Consider the following 22,467-nt stretch of genomic DNA (forward strand, 5'->3'; position numbering starts at 1 on the left):
CCAGCGTACTAAGACGTAACACGTCATCAAAATTTGGTACAAATCTACGAAACCATGATCAGTTTCAACGAATGATTTCACTTCTTTAACTTCTTTTGTTTGTAAGGTTCTCTCCATCGAAGAATAATTTTTTCTCGTATACTCTGATAAAATTTTGTGCAATTTAAAAATTCTTAATATTTCACATGAGAAGAAGCAAAGTGGTACTTTTATGTTTTTTCGGATCATCAATAGTAAAAGCCTTTCATTGAATGTTTCACGATTTTTCTTAAAATACTTTGACTTCGTGATAGACTGCACGAGAATCGCAGGTCGACATAAATACGTATATACTTGTTTTTTGGCATACATATGTATATGCGCATATCACACGTATATATATACGTTTTACACGTATGCGTTATACTCGTGAAGACTCGTATATTACTTATACACTTGTTAATACACATCCATATTCGTACATACTTGAGTAGATACGCACATACACGCTAATGATGTACATAGGTATAAACTCATGTAAACAAGGATTATGTACGAATATTCACTCATGGCATTCACACGTATATTCGTGATGCACGTAGGTGTATGAGTGTGAAATTATCTGTCAGTATATAAGTCCATTCTTGTTCATACTCATGTGCACACGTCATTATGCATACACATATATAAGTATATATTCGTATTTACACGTATATACTCAAGTTAGAGACACATACTTACACGTATTTGATGTATACACGTATAATGATATTTGTACTCGTGTATACACGCTTTGGATAATCGTCTTTGCAGACAATTATTCGTATATGTACTTATATACTCCTTTATACTCAGACATGTTCACATGACACAAACATACTTATATCGAAAAGTATTTAACTGTATGAACTTGCATATTCACGTATATACTTGTGTGTACACTTGTATGCATGTATATACTGTACAGGTACAGCACGCATATGGTGTTCGCCTATACAAGTAAATATACTTTACGGGTATATGCTCGTTTATACGTGTATACACGTGTACACACAGTTTTGTACATCTGAATACGCTCGTGTTTGCACGTATACACGTCTATGTACTTTTTCCCATCAAGCATTTGATGCATACACGTATTAACTCGTTTATACAGTCATATACTCTTGTATGCACCCATAGACTTGAACATATTTCTGTAACGATCATAAATAACTATAATGTATAAATATTATGGTAGTTTATAATGGTTTTAAGTCCATTTTAGCTATGACCATTTTACCACACACTATGCCGCTTTCCCTCCACCCCAAGGGGTAATGTTGTCATAAATACTGCTTAACGAAAAGAAAGTGTCATAAGACAACTTAAATCAATAGTTTTCTTCTTAAAACTCAATGTAATGTAACAGCAAAAAATAAAAAGTTGAGCTGTTTAAAAATTTCTTTAGTTTGTTATCCAAGCTGAAATAGCATTTTATGACCACTTTCCCTCCTCACCAGACCCTAACGCCGTGATAGTATCTGACATACATAGCCAGACATGTTCCTTTATAAATAAACTAGTAAAACCATGAATAAATGATTGAATAATAAAATGTATGAATAAATGATTGAATGAGTTAACAAATGAAGAGTAACTAAATATATAAATGCGTGATAAAATGAATAAATAAGCAAACTAATCAAGAAATTTATGAATTAATAAATTAATGGAAAAATAAATAGAAAATTGATGGAATAATTGAATGAATGAGTGAATCAATAAGTGAATGAATATGTTCCTTGATAAAATATTAACTAATAAAATATAAATAAATGATTGAAAATTAAAACGGATTAATAAATGATTAAATGAGTTAAATGAATGTATGAATAGTAACTAAACATAAAAACGTGTGATAAAATGAATAAGTAAACTAATTAAAAAAAATATGAAATAATAAATGACTGGATGAATAAAAAAATAAAAAAATTATAAAGTTGAATGAATGGGTGAATAAACAAGTGAATGAATAAATGAGTTTAAGTGTTAATACATAGACAAATGAGTGAACAAATGAGTATTTAAGTGAATGAATAAATGAAAGAAGTATTAAATAAATTAGCAAATAAATAATTGTATGAATATTTCAATGAATAATTAGTTACATGAATGAGGTAAAGAATTAATACACGATTGATTGATTAAATGAATAAGCAAATGTATGACTGAGTGTTCTATTTATTGATTGCTCAAATGAATAAGTGATTGAACACGTTGTCGACTTGAATCAATCAATGATATTTATTTTTTAAAGTAATAAATCGCTAGACAATTTTCTCGTAGGTAGTTTTATAGTTGGTGCTGAACACTGCAATAGAATTCCCACTCAGGGTACCAGCGAGTGCAGACGCGTATCGGAAGAGCTCCTGCTTTTTTGTTATATTTAACCGATTTTGTGCCGCAATCTGTGAAGTTTCTGAGATCTTTGGAGGTGTTCGACGGATACATCGTTTTGGTGAGAAAAATTTAAAAAATTTTTGATTCCAGCCAGCATAACAGGCCATAAACGTTCCATGCACCTAGGCCTAACTAAGCAAACGGTTTGCCAGCGTTTCCTCTTTGCTAAGCCTACTCCCCTCTTCACTCATCAGATAAGAGATCGTTGAATTCTCCCCTTCATTGCGACCCCTCTACTGTTGACGTCGACAGCGCTCCCCTGCAGCAGCAAGAAAAGAGCCTTACTCGTGTCCGTTTTTGCGGTTTTCTCCCTCGCTACAGTAAAAACAGTGATATTCTGTTGGTTATAAAAATTTGTTCTCCGCTATGCCCAAATTGACCCCAATCAAGTCCAATTATACTTCTTTAGGGAAGGTAAAATTAAATCGAACTTTATCACCTATTTTACCCTCCTCGAGAAACGTTCTCCCTTTGTTACAAGACACTCCCGCCCAACCTATTGCTTTATCAGAGCTCTTCTCTGATTCCACTAAGCCTTCCTTAGATTTTCCTACAGCGGAACACTCTTCGCTGCAACTTCTGAAATGTCTCCATCAGATGATGATGGGGGCACCTGCAGGCAGAAGAATAAAGAACTTTTTCCCCGAAGATCTGAGAAAAATAGCTACTTCCATTGTAGAAGTCCTACGCAAGAGAATGGATAAGTACGACAAGTCACATCCTTCACAAGCGCATACCGATGCCTCCACGATGACAACAGAAACCTTTAAGCTGTCAAATGACAAAACTCCTGCTATCAAAGACGCAAATACGTCAACTTTCGATCTTCCTACAATAGTAAACTTCATACACGGTTCCATTGCTCCATGTGTTACTCACCAAGTCTCTTCTAAGGAGCCAAGCTATGCAGAATACCTTCAGAGGAGTTCACCTGAAACCGCCCATTCTAAGCACACAGTTCTTTTGTACCCAACTGAGGAAAAAATCAGCTCACATGACCTTATGAATTTATTGACGTCCAATCACGATCCTTCTGAATATGGCCTTAGTATTAAACGGACCAGATTTATAAGGAACGGAGGTCTAGCAGTAGACGTTGCAAACAGAGAGCAACTTTCTAAGCTCTTAACTTCCCTCAACTCTAACAAGTATCTCGCTGAAAAAATAATTACTCGGATCCCGAGTCGGAGATTGCCCAGGATAATTGTCTACGGAATGCACACAGAGGCTTCCAAAGAAGAATTGACAAGAGCAATTCAAACGGAATATGACCTTGGAAACGAAGACTTTGAAATTCAGTTTCGTCTAACAGGACGTAAAGGAAAGATAAATTGGGTCGTTCAATGTCAACCTTCAGCGTTTCACAAGCTCATCTCAGGTCGTTCTTTGAGTCTCGGTTGGAAAATGCACCCTATTAAAGAATTTCTGAGCATAACAAGATGCTACAAGTGCCAAGAATTTGGCCACATAGCAAAAAACTGTCAAACGGGAAAAACATCATGCCCAAACTGTGCAAAAAACCATCACGGCAGTGACTGCAATAGTCAACATCTGATGTGCAGCAATTGTCATAAGGCAAGCAACGTCTACAAAGCTAATTTTCCCATCGATCACTAAGCTAATGATACAAATTGTTCAGTTTACAAGCAAAAAGTTGAAACAATCCGAAAGATAACCCAATACGAATCTTAGGCAATATCCCATTTCATCTCCTCTCATCATTTTTCTACAGCTTAGTTATGTATTCAGTATCTACTCAGGCCAATGATGTTTGCTCTTCTGTTGTAAACAACTTTAAAATTATACAAATAAATTTGCACCGTAGCTACGCAGCCACGTCAGTTCTAGAGCTTTTGGCAAAAGAGCACGACATAGGACTATTCGCCCTTCAGGAACCGTATGCATTACACGGAGCAGTGGCAGGCATTCCAGGGAGTTGGACGCAAATCGTGTCAGACAGCTCCAGAGCAGCAATCGTGTTCCCCTCCTTATTGCCTTCCTCCTTTGTCACACAAGTTGGCATGGACTTTATAGCCTTAAAACTTAGCATTAATAACTCGACAACTACTATTATCTCTGCTTACGCTTCACCTAATGAAAATATTTCATTGTTACTTACTCCTCTGAGTGATCTCCTACAGAAAGTAGCTCTTACTCCAATTATTATAGCAGCAGATTTAAATGCGCACAGCCGAGTCTGGGGTTACAGGAATGAAGACTCTAGAGGCCAAGAACTTTTAGATTTTATTTCTTCGCATAATCTAAGCATTGCTAATACATCTAATGCTCCTCCCACTTACACCAAAGACAAAGCAGAAGGCTGGACAGATATAACTCTTATTAGGAATTTGCCATTGACGCTTACCTGGAAAGTTCTGGCCGATGAATCACTCAGCGACCATAAGTACATTCAATTGAATCTCTCAGCAACATTGACATTCCACCGCTTTATCCGCTTTAAATCAAAGTATAATCCAGAAAAATTCAAGCGAAAGATTACAGCGCAAATACCCTCTTTTTTCACCAATCTCCCACCTATCAATGACTGTGCCTCTTTAGAAATTTTCACTGAAGAATTTATTAGAATATTACAATCATGTGCACTCCAGTCCTTCAAATTAAAGTTTCACTCTCCCAAACCTTTCCTTTCTTGGTGGGACCATAACCTATCAATGCATAAGAAGCTACTGCTCGCCAAAAGACGACGGTACCAACGATGCCAAGCGACGGACACTCGTCAAAGCTTTTACATTTCCTACAAGAGAGCCTTGTATAAAAAACACATCCGAACGGCCAAAAGAGCCTCCTGGAGAAAATTTTGCTCAGCCTCTAGCTCCACTTATTCCAAGCCGTACAAACTTGCGTTTGGAAACACTGTGCACCCTTCTCTTCTTTACGAAAGAACGGCAACCGATGACGACGCTAAAACGTTTTACACTAAACTCCTGCATCATTTTTATCCCCAAGATTTTCCCACAGCCACTGATAACCATGTATCCACTTACTCTTCCTCTGTAGAAAATGCAGATTTTACCTCCTCAGAACTCAGCTTCGTCATGAAAAAGTTTCATTGAAAAAAGCTCCCGGAAGAGACGGATTGGACAACTACATTTGGAAATATTTCTTCGAAGTTCACCCAAATTTTCTTTTAAGCTTCATGAACAAGTGCTACATACTGGGTTTTTTTCCAACTTGCCTTAAAGAAAAAGTCTTAATTCTTTTTCACAAACACTTTAAACCGCTGACGTCATTTGATTCATATCGTCCTATAGTGCTACTTCCAACTCTGCCAAAAATCCTGGAAAAGCTCATCGTTAACAGACTTCAAAGCTTTCTTTCGGTTAACAATCTTTTACATCCCCTTCAATTCGGATTCACACCAAGAATTTCAACTGAACATGCACTTCATTCTCTTTTAACAGAAATAGACCAGAGGATAAATTCCGGTTTCTTAACCATTTTTATCTCTATAGACATAAAATCAGCCTTTGAAAATTTGCAGTGGCATGATATTTCGTCTTCTCTAGCAGCAACTGGATGCGAAAAGGGCGTCTATAATCTTTACAGCAGCTTCCTGAACAATAGAAAAATTACCTTGATAGCCCAAAACGAAGCCCTTTCTACCTCACAGTTTAAGGGATGCCCGCAGGGCTCCTGCAGTGGCCCACAACTATGGAATTTGGTTATAACATCTTTACTTGCAAAACCATGGCCGGATCACACTTTTGTTCAGGCTTTTGCAGATGACTTAGCCTTCGTTATACACGGTTCAACAACAGCTCAATTACAAAACTCAGCAAGAGAATCTCTTCAAATTCTCCACATATGGCTGACTGAACATCGCTTAGAGGCATCGGAGGGCAAAACAAGAGCAGTTATCTTCAATAAACCAAGGAATTTACTGAAAAAACCTAGTCTGAAATTTGGAAATTTTTTTATAAAACTTGCGGACGAAGTCAAATACTTAGGAATCATCGTTGACAAAAATCTATCTTTTGTGCCACACGCTGAATTTTTAAAAACGAAAGCATTGAGGAAGAAAGCACTTCTACAACGTCTTGCTGGCCCCAATTGGGGCATGAACATATCACAACGGAAGCTAATCTATTTAAATGTTGTAGAATCTTCAATTCTGTACGGATCGGCAGTCTGGACGAATTGGATGCACTGCAGAGCGTTAAAGAAGATACAAACAATACAAAGACTTCTTCTCCTAACAGTCACTGGAGCATACTGCACAACCTCCCACGCCGCACTCCATGTTATCGCTGGCATCCCTCCAATAGACCTTACGATCAAGTCAAAAGCTCTAATGTCAAAAATTTCCCTCACAAGCAAATTGATTCAAATTCCTGGCCACAATTTCAGCCCTAGCGACTTAGAAGAAACTGCCAAGAAGTGGGATAGCCATCCAAGCATCCAGTGTACCCTTCCCAAGATATGTTTGAAAGGAAAAACTCCCTCACTGCAGAATTTGGAGATATACACGGATGGCTCCAAAACAAAGTGTGGAGTAGGAGCAGGCTATGCTGTGCTACGGGATGGGATCCGCATCCATAACTGGTCCGCAAGACTCAATCCTTCAAACACAGTATTCCAGGCAGAGCTTATGGCTATTTTTCAAGGCTTGTCGTATCTGCAAACAAATCACCCTTCTTCTGCCGCAGATCTATACTCTGATAGTCTCTCCTCCTTGGAAGCACTGCTGAACCCCATACATCGAAACACCCTAGTAAGAGAAATTCAAAAAATACTCAGAGGCCAGAATGATATATCATTAAGTTGGATTAAGGGTCACGCAGGACAGGTGGGGAATGAAGCGGCATACTTCTTAGCCAAACAAGCAGCAAACGACCCATGTGCCCCCATTATTCTAAATATGCCAGTGCCAAAATCCTTCATAAAACAAAAATTACTAGAACATCTAAAAGATAGTTGGAACACACGTTGGCAAAGTGGAACAACAGGCAGAAGGGTACACGCCATCTTCCCAAACCCTTCTTTAAAAACCAGGATCAAGAACAGATCTGACACCCTCTTTGTAACTGGGCATGGGCCCTTTCCAGCATACCTCTCTCGATTCAAAATAATTCCATCTCCCAACTGTGCATGTGGATTCATAGGTACTCCAGATCATTATCTTTACTCCTGCCCTCTCACATCTCAATTTCACCTGAAGCTGAACAATAGTATCACAATACCCGACAATATTCGTCAAGCTCTTTCGCACCCATCTGGTTCAAATTCCATCCATAATTTAATTAGCGAACTGACTACCCGCAATTACGAATTCCAAGAAGTTAGCTGATTTTCCAGTCTGTTTTCAACTCTTCCAGGTGTATATTGGTAAAGGATGTGGACTTGCATTTCTGTTCAAGCTGAACCCACTAAGCCGTTTCCTTTTCATTGCTTTACATGATTGTGTGTCTCAAAAATGCGTGCTATCAAGCACTCTAGCTAGGGTATCCTATTATTAACCTCGATTTTTTTTTTAAATTTTGTATATATAATGTATATATTTTACTTTATTACTGTTATTACTATTATATTTCAAAGAAAAGGGAGAAAAAGAGAAAGCCCGTCGTAGTATCTCGAGTACTCTTGCTACAACCGGTTTGCTCTTTTACATAATAAGCCTTTTAATGTAACTCTTTTCGTCACAATTATGTTATATTATTCCTGTTTTCGTACTTAATTTCCAAAATAACCAATTTTTAGCCCTTCTTCTCATCCTCTTCTGTAAACATCGGAGGAAGAAACAGATACGCGTATTAGGATTCACTAAGCCGTCTCTTCCTTTTTTTTTTTTTTTTTGAAAATGTTGTTACTGGGGATGTTTACAGTGGGCCGTTACCAGGCATTTCATCTTGGATGTATACAACCTTTTAACCAAGAGTCTTTTCACTATAAGTATTTTTGTATATTTACTTTTTAGTTAATATTTTTATTTTATACGAGGATATATATGTAACAGCATTCTCTCTCATTAAATTCCTAGTAACTCGGTTCCAATATAGCACCTCGAGCCTACTAACTTTTTCAAGCCTTTTCCCCCTTATATATATATATATATATATATATATATATGCTTTTTTTTCTATGTATATGCGTATATGTATGTGTGTGTGTGTATGTATATGTATATTAGGGTGGTCCTTATTTTTGAAGTTGTAGATATTTTACACGACGCCCCCTCAATTTGTTCCATTACACAAATCAATGAGCCTTGCAAAATTTTAAGACAATCAATGAATATTAACCCGTGCCCCTAGGGCCCTCTTTTTTGAGTTTCGAAGAAAAAATTACGGATTTTCTTATTTTTATGTAAAAAATATTCTTACGTTTCATATTTAAAGCAATTTAAAACCTCAATTGATGTTGCTACTTACAGACCAAACATTTTCTCACTTTCACTCTTTAAAATTTTACATGTTACGGAGGGTACATGTACACCAATGGCCTTGGGTCAGGCATACCGCTATTTTGCGCTCTTTTCAAACCAAGCGGCAGAGAAACATTTCTTTCCACCAAGATGGACCCAAGAGATTCTAAAGGCCATTAATGAATGGCCCAGTACTTTAATGAATGATCTCTGACAACGAACAATTGCCTCCTCAAGGCTTTGGGGGTATTGATTTACAAAATTTCCTGTGTATGTGATAGATGTGGCAAATAGGGTCGCTAGGTTTCAATACTATAAATATAAGTAATGGTAATCTACTATATATTAAAATCTGTTCGCGTCCGTCGGTCTGTCTGTCTGAAGATCGATCTTCTCGAGAACCGCTGTGAATCGAGAGTCAAACGAGATACCGATCAATTCGAAATTTTCCAAAGAAAACAATAGGACCAATCTCGTAATTGTGCGACTTTAATTAGCGAAGATATTAATTAAAACGTTAATTAACATAACGTTATTTAGGAATTTCTATTTCTTTCCTGTTGCCATTTTGCATATGCGTGAGCAAGTAAAATTCTAATAACTGTTTTAAAAGAGATTTTTTTGGCTGCTGTCCAAATCTTAAAACAACGTTTTCATCTAGAATTTCATTTTGAATTAGTATAAAATTGGTTGGCCTATTCGGACGTAGTCTTTATTTTATCGTCTGTCCTTTTTTTATTTTTTACATTCAACGTTCTTAACTCTTTTCAGCATATGAAAGTTGTTTCTTTAGCTATGTTTATCGATTGTAGAGTAAGTTTATCATTCACCGGCCTCATATTTTGGTACACTTAGAATGTGCGACTAATTATGTTTATTTTGTTGGACTTTTTCCCGTCACATGGATGAGTTTTCGAATTGTAACAAGTCTCTTTTTCTTTCCTGTTTCTATTTTTAAAATACAGTTTATATCGTTAAAAGAGCATGTTAAATTAAAATTGTTTGGATTTCTATGTGAAACAGAGTTGAACAAAAAAGATTGTTTTTAAGGATTTTAACCAAAGCTAAATTGGAATCTGGTGACTTGGTATTAAATTAATGATTATTAGTAGTTATTTAGTCTTGGTGCTTTAGTTTCACCTAATCAGCCAAAAAGTATGTGTCATTCTATGTAAAAAGCTGATTGTGATTGTACATAAATAGTTCAGATATAGTCTATCAGATGTAATTCATTTTAACGTGAGCACAGATTATAGTTGATAATGCATATATTTTCATCTTTTGTGCTAATTGAAAATACTCATAACTTGTATCATTGATAATTATGATTAAAGTTAAAGGGATTTTTGCCAAAAAATATGCTCTACTGGTGCTTTGCAAACCTTGCATTATGCGTATTTATTTACTCCTTAGCGCTTTAGAAACTGATGTCAGAGTAATACAAAAACATCAATTGGACATCTCTTTAATTTTTAAGTAGCCCGTGCAACGCCGGGCACGCAGCTAGTTATATTTTAATTCGTTGTTCTTTAGTTATAAATATACTTAAATGTTCATGCAACTTTTAGTTCTTAAAATATAAGTTTTGAAAAATCCTCGACTGCTCTAACATAAAAATCTACTGTATTTTCCATACCTAAAATATAAGTTAAAAAAAATTCCAGATCGGAATATCTATACTTTAAATTAATTTTCTTCTATTTCAGAAAAAAACGCCCTTTATTATCATCAAATTCTCCTTGCTATTCACAAAATTTAGAAACCGAAATGGGTTTCTGTCCTAACCTGTTCAACCTTTTTTCTATATCTGGTCTACCACAAAGCGAAAAAGCTTGACAACTATTGATATCTGCTCGGCTTTCATCACTGTTAGACAAATGCCACATTAGGGACAAAGATGCCGTTCATTTATTAACAGCCTATGTAGATGCAGTAAATTTAAATTCAAATAACCTTGTGATCGATCGTACATCCCTGAGATTTTTCTTCAGTTGTATATGATATCTTAGATGATTGCGATTTATTGCTAACTGTTCAAGCTGTAGTGTTTGATACAACGGCTTGCAATACCGGCCGTATTATAGCAAAAACTGAATGGTGATACATTACATTTTGGATTGCCATCATCATGCACTTAAAATCGTTTTGCAGAGTATGTCTTTAAAGATGTTCTTGCCTTTCTTAGTTCTAGACCCGATATTCCATTATTTAAGGGCTTAAAAATTTTGTGGAAAGATCTCCATCATTCAGAACTTATAACATTTCAATCAAGTACACATACCACTTAAATTCTAAAAGACGAAGTTGATGACATATTATTGTTCGTAAAAAGCGGAAGTGAGAAAGATTACAGAGAATTCTCATAACTTGTAATAATATTTCCTGGTGAAGTCCCTGCTACGGGGATATGTTTTCGGCAACCTACAGGTTATCCCTGAACCAGATGGGTGGCAAAAAGCATTTATTGTGTGAAAATTTATATATTTAGGAAACAATTTGAATTGACTTTACATGAAGAGAAAGCCCGTAAATGCTGTTTTAGAATTAAATGCTGTATGAAGATATGGTCTTTCGCAGTAACTCAATCTAGGCTCCTTTAAATAATATAATGTGTCTAAAAAAATAGCAGCGTACAAAATGATGACAAACATGCAGCAGAAGCAGTGATTGGAAAATTCATAAATCAGTTATGGTATTAAGGGGATGAACTGGTAGCTTTTTCCGTATTGGATGAAGAAATTAACTTTGAAGATGGGAAAAGACTACTCTAAAAAATGCTTGCTGATAAGGAAGACGTGTCTAATGACTGTATCAAAAACTCCAGATAGCAGTAGATGATTTGGAATACTTCATTAGTAAAGATCTTCCTCTTTATAGAATCAATTACTAGTCAGTAAAACTATTTGATAAGTTACAAACACCAAAAGATGTTTTCCTATTTGATCCTGATTCATGGCAAAATAAAGGAAGCTATTTAAAGGGAAGATACATGGTTAAAATGCTGAAAGATGTGAATGATAAAACTGAAAGAGGAGCACAATTAATCGAAAAATTTCACAGTCAATTTGCTAAATAGGAGTCACAAATACAGATTATTTTACAGACAGTCCAAGACTATCTGAAAAAAAATGCACACGATTGAGATATATTGAGAAAAGCGTACGATTAAGGTAAAGTTTCTAAAGCACTATTTCATTCTTATTTAATATGTAAAATCTTTAGATGATATGAAGTAATTAAAAAGTCGCCATGGACATAGGCGACTCGGTATGTCCATGGACTGATTTCCGGATATGTTTTTATGTTTTTAATGTTTTGTTGACAAATGGATTGGCTTTTTTATCAGGCTGAACAATGGACAGGATTTGTTTACGCGGATTTCAAGGTAAGACAATTTTGTTATTGGCAGGTAATGTCCCGTGGAAGGCTAATTATCGGAACTTGTTTTCCTAATTAGTCGAGGCGAAACCCCCTGCTTTTAGTTTTAGGTTTGAGCTCTAGTTTATTGTTTTTAGTTTAGCAAGTGGTGCGTTTGCCCATTGTTACTCTATATTACATGTACTGGAGCTTAAGCATTCTCTTCTAGTTTATAGTTAAAATTTTGGTCTTTTGACCATAATTAATGAATCCTCCACGGCTGATGAGCTCTGGATTCACTCTTTTTCTATTCCTACTTAATAGCTGTTTGCATTTTTCCTTTTTATCATCATTTGTTATTTATAATTTGTTTAATTTTTGTAATTCTGCTTGCTTAATTTTATATATATATATATATATATATATATATATATATATATATATATATATATATATATATATACACATGTGTGTATATATATATATATGTATGTGTGTATAGTATGTGCGTATGTACGATATGTATATGTATTTCAAGAGTATTCCCTTCAGTTTCTTTCCCTCCTCCTCAACCACCATGGTACCCTTCACCGGTTAAGCTAGAAATGGCAGGTACGAAGGTATCATTGGTTTAAAATAAAAAATAAAATAAAATAAACACTGCAATAAGCTTTAGTGAAAACTTCTGTAATTAGATGTAAAATTATTTCCATAGCTTAAGTGTAATACAAAATGAGAAAAAAAAAAAAAAAACAATCGAGATTTCTGATAACATTGAATGACATAGAAGCATTGTCAGCTATATCATTCTGAATTTTAGTTGATAAATTATTATTTTCCTCCAATCGATTATGCTAATATAGTGTAAGGTAAACACAGTTGTGGCCAGTGCTTCAGTATTAGCCACTTAAAGGTTTATATTTGAAAAATAGGACTCCAGGAAGTAGGAATACCTGGAATGCTATTTTTTTTTTTTTTCAAATGAAAACCTTGAAATGGTTACAACTAAGCACTAGCCACTACTGGTGTGTTTACCTTACTTAATTGATATTTATTTAGGAGAATGATATTTTGATTTGTTTTTGTCACTGCTGTTTTAGTACTTAAAGAAATATTTTATCGTACATAAATGTGTTTTTGTTTTATACAGCGAAAAATCATTGACAATTTCGGGGAAAAAAAAACGGTATTTTACTAAATTTTCGAAATCGTCCAGCCTTAACCGGAACAGAAGATATTGTATGGAGCAGAAATTCTGAAGTTTTGCACATTAATTACTTGACCGTAGGTATAATTATTCATTAACTAAAGAAAAAGGGTATTCATTTTGTTTTCGATTCCTTCCTAATACATATAATCATTTCTAAGGGCATCTTTACTGTCAACGTTATGATTCGCGTCATTTGAGAATATATTTTCTATCAATCTTTTAAAGGATATGGTTCTGTTTGTCTTGGTAATAAATTATATCTAGAGTAGAAATTCAACTTAATGTTATCAACCTTAAGCGAATTCTTGAAAATCTTGCATTGCGTCTTGAGCACTGTCCTAGAAATGCACAAGGGGACGTCGTGTGACTCGTTTACGATATGCGAGGTCTCCGTTTTAACTTGTTACTATTATACTATGTAATCGAAAGTCTATAGGTGGGATACGCTTAACATTGCAGCGCCGTAATGCTGCGATTACAATCTGCGTAATCTTCGCAATGCTGTCAGGTTAGGTTTGCCCCAATTATAGCATTTTTTCGTCTACGCGTGATCAATGCATTATGAAAGTTGTGTCTTATTTATCGCAGTCACTTAATCTGAAACTTCACTGTGGAGCTCTGTGTTCAAACTCTTATCTTGCTTTCATGGGGACCTGTATCTTTTATTAGATATATTGATTATTTGTCGAATTCCAAAGAAGAGTTAACGCATGTATTTTTGTCGTTAACAGAAGTTCTTGTGCATGGATAATGTCAAAAGTTAGAGGAATCTGTCCTACGTGTTTTATTTATACCATAAGGGATCACTGAATGAACTCTGCTTGTATGTAAATCCTATATGTAAAATCATGTTATTTAAATCACTTGCATCTTACTTGGATAAGTTTTGATTACTTTTATAACTTTTCCTAATCTTTTAGTTTCTGTAATTAGGCAGGAATATGATAGTAATCAAGCAAATTTCTTCAAAAGCGGTTATTCCTGATTTAAAATGCGCATTTTTAGACTGACAGTTAAATTTGCAGTCAATGTTAGACTTATTTGACTCACATTAGACGTATTTGAATTTAGAGCAATGACTCTATACTTAAATATTTGAAGTTTAAACTGAAGTTATATAAAAGTAAAACATTAGTTATTTATATTTATATTTTGTTCTGTCATCTTCAAATGATGCATGCTAAAACTGAAGAGTATCGATTCTCAATAGGGGTTCAACATTAATGTCACGATGGAATGTCATACATACCAGACATATGCTTCTATATGAGCAATAAAACAATCATTAATTTTCTATGTGTTTAACAAACAGTTGTGTTGAAAAACACTTCTAAAAAGAGGAGAATTCAAATCAGTCAAAAACTCTTTGTATTTTTTATATCGTATGGTGTGCATCCGAACTTTTAAAAATTCTTTTTAGTGATTTATTTTATGTTTCCGTTAATTCTTTTTTTCTTAATAACGGACAGAAATGTCTACAAAAATTGGGCTACAGTTTTACTATGGATTGAAAAATGACTCGGTAGCATGGCAGAAACTTTTAATATGATCTTAATTTCAGGGACGAAAAGACCGTTTCTCCGATTCGTAGCATTTCTTTAAACTTTTTTGTTTACTGTCAGAAATAAATAACTCAAAATACTTTTTTTCGTCAATCTATCTTGCACTATTACAATTTGAATGCAAAGTTAACACTACAATCTTTGTATACCTAAAAATATGGCAGGGGTCATTTTGACCCTTGGAAAAGAAATCTGCATAACTCCCTACATGTGTAAATAATGTTATATATTTATAAAATTTGTTAAAAAAAACTTATTTGTAATAATTACAGTTAATTTTTAAGGATCCAGGTATTTTAAGGATATATAATGAAGTATTTAAAAAAGTTTTAAAAGGCCTTAGAAAAACAAGAGCTGCTTCAGTTCTATTTCCGAAACTAGAGGTTAATGTTCCTTTTTATGTGCAAGAACATTACAAATGCTTATAGTTCTTGCAATGATATGTTTCAAAAACACTTAAATTTCTCCTGTGTTTCAGCATTAATATGTTTATTTGCATTTCCTTTTTCTCAAAGGGATCAAATTGACACTAGCCCACACTTTTAGGTTTAACTCTTTAGTTTGGGTTAAAAAAATACTATTTTCAGAAAAACTTTATTTTATAACACAGCACGATGATTTAAAAGTAAAAGGAATAAGCATTTTATGAAAATTTAGAGGAGCAATCAGCAAAAAATGTTTGCTTAATGTCAAAATGATCGCTCCCGTAAATCTAGCGTTAAATTTTTAGATGCAAAAACTACTTTTCCGTTAATTCCTATGCATTTATTCAATATTTAATACAAATGTACAAAAATTTGACACATATTGAAAACAAGTAATCTATCAAGATTTTTGCACATTATTATTTTACTATTTTTGTCCAAAATTTATGATGCACTGTGCTTCTTCATGCTTGATATTTAAGCAATCTATTGCGTGTAAAAAAAATTTATTGGACTACACATATTATTTACGAAATGAAAGTGTAATCCAGTTAAGTTAATTATTTGGGAGAAAACATTTTTTTTTACTAATAACATTTAAAAAAAAAAAACTTTTTTTTTCATCTCTTATCCTATTTTTCAGACCAATGCTTCAACTCGTTTCTAACACACTAATATCTCCATAAATATTCAACTTTTTTCTATGAAGTAGTTATTAATATTCAAGGGACAAAGTTTTAATTAAACCAGTAAGTAAAGCTTTAGTAATTGATTGCTTGAAGTTTATGCTTCAAATAATATCAAGGCATTTTCAGTAAGATGTGCTCGACGCGTAAAAAATATTAAAGCTAGTTACATAAAGTTACTCGCTTCAGAAATTATCTTTAAATTTTGTTTCTTCAGATGAAAAAAGAACACTAATTAATCATTTTCTTGATGATAAATAGGAAAGTAAGCTATGGTGCGGAAAATATAAAAAGAAACCTCACAAAACGATAAAAGTTATTATATACATTTTAAAACCTTATATTGATGTATATTGCTGCTTATTTTTGCTTTTGAAGGGAAACATTACTATTTTCAAACAGCAGATTAATAGCTAAAATACTGTTCACATAATGTACGTACGTACACATAACGTACACAAGTAACGTGCTGATAAACATAAATAGAGGTTCCCAAACTTTTCCAAGTCGTGGTACTTTTTGAAGATTTAAAATTTTTTCATCGCGGCCCTGGTGATTAATTGTGTATGTTTGTATGATGCCTAAGTAAATAAGAATCATGCTTCAGCATTGTGTAATTTTGTGGAAAAAACCCAGAAAGTACTGGTTTCATTATGAAAGAAATGAGCATTCTCTGGAGAAATCATTTATTGATCGTACATGTACCAGTGTTTAAAATTGTTCAAAATACTCGTCTCCTACATCAATACACTTGAAGAGACATACTTAGGCCCCATATGAGGCCCCCTAAATCTCATCGACAGGAATATCTCTCAGGAACGTTGTAACATGGTTATGGATGTTTTCCACGGTATCCCAATATTTTCCTTTCAACTCTCTCTTGAGTCGGGGAAACAAAAAAAGTCGCATAAAACAATGTCGGGACTGTAATGGGGCTGGAGGATCACCGGTGTACAGCTCCGGGCCAGGAAGTTGGAAACTATGAAGACCGTGTGGTCGTTGCTCAAGCATACGCTCCATCGCGTCATGTTAAAAAAGTCGAAAACACACTTCACGCGGAGGCACGTCTTTCCGCTCATAACAATCGAAGTAAACTGACGGCCAGCTGCGTTCAAAGGGCAGATTCTCCCCTCCCCCTGTTTTACCACACTGCCATCTATTATGGTGCCACAATAAAATCATGTGCATTACTTTCATAATAAACCTTCGTGTAGATATAGGATTTCCACTTGTTATTTGCTTCTCAATGTAAAGAAACGGTGCCTTTCTCGTTTCTTATTGTTTTATTGAATTAAAATATCTGAAAAAAAGTAAGAACTTTTGAGTAACCATTGCATCTTTTTGTATCCTTAATAACATACCATATACACTTTTCGGCACCTCTACCCTATCCCTGTGGCCCCTCAGAGTGCCACGGCACCTACTTTGAAAACTTATGACATAGACCAACGAGAAGGCTACTGTCATTAGAAATAAGTTAAGTAACTGAGGAACTATATGACCAAGGAGATAAGAGGTCATCATTCAAAAATCCTTAAACCGTGGAGTACATAGTTAAATAAAATATGAACGTTGAAAAATGTTAAGATAATAATAGTAAAATGAGCTCTAGCCTCTTTTAGCCAAATAAGAACTGTATCTGCAATTTTTTTTTTCGAATTTCCAACCCAAAAAGAGCCGTTTTATATTGCTGAAAAGCATTACATGTTCTATCTCCTACACACAAAAATGCAAACCATTTTTACCAGAGAGCAGGGCTTTGCTGGACCTAAGGTGTTCCAATATGTGATGTATCGTCTATTGGTCACCAATTTTTCATACAATGCATTATCCAAAATCTATGATCTAGGTCTAGTGTGTCGCTCTTAGTCCTGTTAATCATATTATGCAAATTAAGAACCTTCAGATAATTGCGTCATATCAAATTGATGCAGTAAGACAATCTCCCGTTTATTAGGCGATGAAAGCTCGTGTAGATTTACGCCTTTAAGAGCAGTAAAAGAAAATCTCATTTTATTTGGAAAGCCTCTGAACTCTTATGAGCTGCAAGGTTTTTATGTGATTTTATTTGCTGTTTTTTATTCTCGATAAATACTTTGATAAACTATGAATATTTTGGAAAATATATTTGAGTCATAAAACTAGAACGTGCTGAAAATTTGTTTAAGTAACTTGTTTTGTAAACTTCGTAAATTAATGTGAAGTTTGAGGAAAAGTGAAAGAAGAGACCCTTTTGAGAGATTTTTGATACGAATTTATCTTTCCCACCCTTCTTTAAGATCCTTTAATAAATTAGCTTGTCTTATGTACCAACTTAACAATTTGACAAAACTTCATGCCCTTGAACTTTCCCGAAGAAAAGTTCATTCGTTATTTATTGTTCTGTCACGTCAGTATACTAAAACAGGGGTTCCCAAACTTTTTAATTCGAGTCACCTTTTGAAGAATTATGATTTTTTTTTTTCACGGTAGACTAGTCTATTATAGGAATATCGACTCATACCGCGGGCGCTTCGCGGCACCCCTTGTCTCTCCCTACTGTACTCCAAGGTGCAACGGCACCATTTTGAAAATACCTGTACTAAAACAAAAGCACTTGCCGTCTTGGTTGGTTGGTTTGGGTTTTTTGGCGCAAGAGCCTCACAGGTTATACTGCGCCAAACGATTGTTAAATAAGGGGAAAAAGAGCCAAAAAAGTGAGTCCTAATAATAGGGCGCAAAAGACAAAATTTCTAAAATTTTGAGGAAAAAAAATAAACACATCAACGAAGTTTTAAATTTTAAACGACGAGCCGAAAGGAATAACTGAGAAACAATTTTTATTAATACAAAAAATGTAAACAAAACAAAGACAAAACAGAAAAAGACAAAAGAACGAACACTAAATCAGAGACAAAAAACCGATCTCCTGAAGGAAGGGGAACAATTTATGATGAAGTGCGTCCCCGAGCAATTCCTTCAAAGATGGATGGAACTGATTGAAGAATTTGTAACGAATATGATTGAAATTAGGACAACCCAGGAAAAAATGTCAGCATAAAACCTGCATTGAACTACAGGTTTTAGGAAGGTTAATGCAGGTTTTTCAAAGGGAAAACTTGGATACAGGTTTAATGCAGGAACAATGCAGGTAATAAACAGGTTTTAGGAGGGTAATTTAACTTTGCATAAAACAACACAGGGATTTGACAGGTAGATGCAATCACTGGAGAATAATTTGAACTTAGAAAATTTCCTACTGACATCAGTACAGGTTTTTCGAAGGAGAATTAAAAGCAGGTTTTATGCAGGGAAAGTTCTAGTAATGTACAGCTTTTTACATGGGCGCCCATATGCAAAATTTGAAGAAAGGGGGGGGGGGGGCTCAGATATTTTCGTTGTGGTTTCGCAAGATATTTTTCACATGGGAACCGCGTTTTTAGTTATCAGAGTAATTAAAATTTGACATTTTTAATAACGTATTCATTAACGGCTGGAGAAGAAATGTTTTTACATTTTTGTAAAGAAAAGAGTACTAAAAGCAAAAAAGTTCTAATTTCTAAAGGAGAAGGGGGGGGCTTGAGCCCCCCATTCCCCCTCATATGGGCGCCCATGGTTTTTTAAATCTATGATGATTGCAATTCAACGTTCTAAAAAATAGTACAGGTATTTGTGGAGTGAATTCAACCATTTTCGAAAGACTTTATAGTTTTCTACTGAGAAACAAAACAGCAGGCCCGTCATAAGCCCCCCCCCTCCCCCCCCCCCGGCTTTCGAAAACGAATGTGTGAGTGATTTTTGCTGTTTTCTTTCCTCCTAGTATAACTTACATTGTTCTCGTCAGCCTATAAAATTCGAAAGGGAGAGCCTGCAATGCAGGTGTTACGCATCAGTTTTTCGGACAATTTTCTTTAATATAGTTATACTTTTAGATTGGGTTTCCATTTCAAATGAGCTATTTTTGAATTGTTATCATCTGATTTTTTCCCTTTTAAATAAATATATTTATTCAAAACCGTAGTTTCAAAAAATTGCTCCCCCCCCCCACACCGCTTTTCTCCACGAAGAGCGTGCGGTACTCAGAACATTCAAGTGAAAAAAAAAATCAGTTTTCTATCCTGCCGGTAAAACAATATATTTTTTGCAAAATATGCTTTTTTTTAAGCAAGGGATCCTCCCCTCCAGAGCACAAGAACACTCCCTTGTAAAACTACTAAACTTCCGAAGAAGCGAGATCCCCCAAAGAAGCGAAAAAAATGTCGAAAGAATCCCTTCTGAAAATTTTAATGGCGCAGTGATTCCCCCCCCCCCCCCCCCCCCGGATACACCCAGCTCAAAGAAAATCAATATTAAAGGAAACTTGAACGACTTTTTGCTGACAAACTTCTGTGGATCCTCACAGAATTTTTGAAAAACGAAAAACATTCATCATTTGAGCACAAAAGACATATTATAAGTTTTTCATGCTTTTTAAAAATAGATACTTTGTTCACCATGCAATCAGATACTGCGCGTGCGCACAATGTAAAAGGCGGGAGGTTTCGACGATGCTTGTTCACGAAAAAGTGGCAACAGCCAAAAGCGAAAAGCCACGCCATCGCCATGTTGACTGTTTGTTTATGGAAGTGTATTTTCAGCTCTTTGCTCTTGATAGTTGAATAAGTATTATGTGTATTAATCTTTCATCTTCCCCGCGAATATCAGTTTATTATTTAGTTCCGGAAGTCAGTAGCACTTCACTAAACTAATATTCAAAAACAGTTGACCATTAAAAATTTTCTTTAGTACTATATCTCTTCGCGATTCGTACAGTACTATGCGATTTTGATCTTACTCAGCAGGCTGGGTCTCACAAGGATTCGTGCAAAATGCATTGCCAGAATGTATTCGATGCATTTTTTTTTTTTTTTTTTTTTTGCACTTATCTTTAATCATGATCTCAAAATTTTTTTTTATAATCTTTCTGTAGCTAAATTATAAAAGCTCCCATTTTGTCATGACAAAATAGAAATTTATTGTCGTATTAAATTGACAAAAGGAATTGTTTGAATTCCTCTTATTATTGATTATCATCCAAAAATCAGCTCAACATAAAGTTTAATAAAAGACCCGCTTAAAACTTTCAAGCGGAAGACTTTTTTGATAACTTTTTATTAAAATACGTGAGGAAAAGAATTAATCTAGGTAAAATTCAGTTAAATTTGTCTATTTTTAATTAATGAATTGTTGATTGTATATTATTAATTAATTTTGTTTTATTATGATTATTTCTTGTGTGTGCAATATTGTTGATTGCCTATGAAATTTATCAATGTACCTGTCTAATTATCAAAAGAGCTGAAAAACGACTTCCGTATACACACAATCGGTTATTTCTAATATTCCACGGTAAGAAAAAGTTATATTCAATTTTAGGTTTTTAGTGATTCTTCCCTTTCAATTTATATATGTCACCGACTACGAATCCAAGCGCCAATGTACAGACACAGGGCTTCAATTGTTGCCATTTTAATCTTAATTGTTTCAAAACACTTGTTGAAGCTGTGGCATCCCAGTGGGAGGTCCAGGTCACTGTGACAAACCTGCAGGGTTTCCGCTACGGTCGCATTTCTCGCAAAATGCGAAAATACTATTCAAATTACGACAAATGGAACAAAGCATTTTCGCTTTTTTGCTCCAATATAAAAGAAAAAGAAGGGGGAAAAAGTGTACAGTCAGAGAGAGGAAGCGATATGGAACTTAATCATATTTATAAATCATATCTAACATGCATAAACTGTTATTAAGTTGAACAATATTTCGTCTTAATGGGCCTTTTGTCCCCCCCAATAAATACATTATTGGGGGTTTTCAGAAAAAAAAGTTTGCTCCCTCAATATCAAGAACAATTCTGAATTTTTCATTTCAAATTTTTAAAAGATATCACATAACGTGCATTTATTTCTTCGAAGATGTCAAGCCTGAATTTTAGCAGTTTGCTAAAGACTTTTCCCCCAATTTTAGTTTTTTTGTTAAAGAATTTTTAAACTTGGCTTAAACGCTGCAAACCTGCCAAAAATGTTCATTGTCGACAATTTTCTTGTGATTTGATAAATTTAGAGACTGCACATTAAAATTATTATTATTATGATTTTTTTTTAATTAATAATGATGTTTAGATACATGTTTGTGCTCATGCTTGTATTTTATCATTCGGTAAAATTCAGAACATCGTTCGACAAATTAAGATTTTTTTTTGAGCAACTTAAAATTTTCTTTTTTTTGAATGACACAAATAAGACTAGAGACGTACCGAGTGGCAGTTTGACCGAGTACTCGGCCGGGTACCGAGTTCCAATTATGTTTTAAGAAGAACCATCGACACACACGTGATGAATTTTGAAATCATTGCAATAGTAGTATGGACTTCCATGTCTAAATAATTTTTTACAACTACAGTAAAACC

The sequence above is a fragment of the Uloborus diversus genome, chromosome 5 (genome assembly GCF_026930045.1).
Source record: "Uloborus diversus isolate 005 chromosome 5, Udiv.v.3.1, whole genome shotgun sequence".
NCBI classification, from domain to species: Eukaryota; Metazoa; Arthropoda; class Arachnida; order Araneae; family Uloboridae; genus Uloborus; species Uloborus diversus.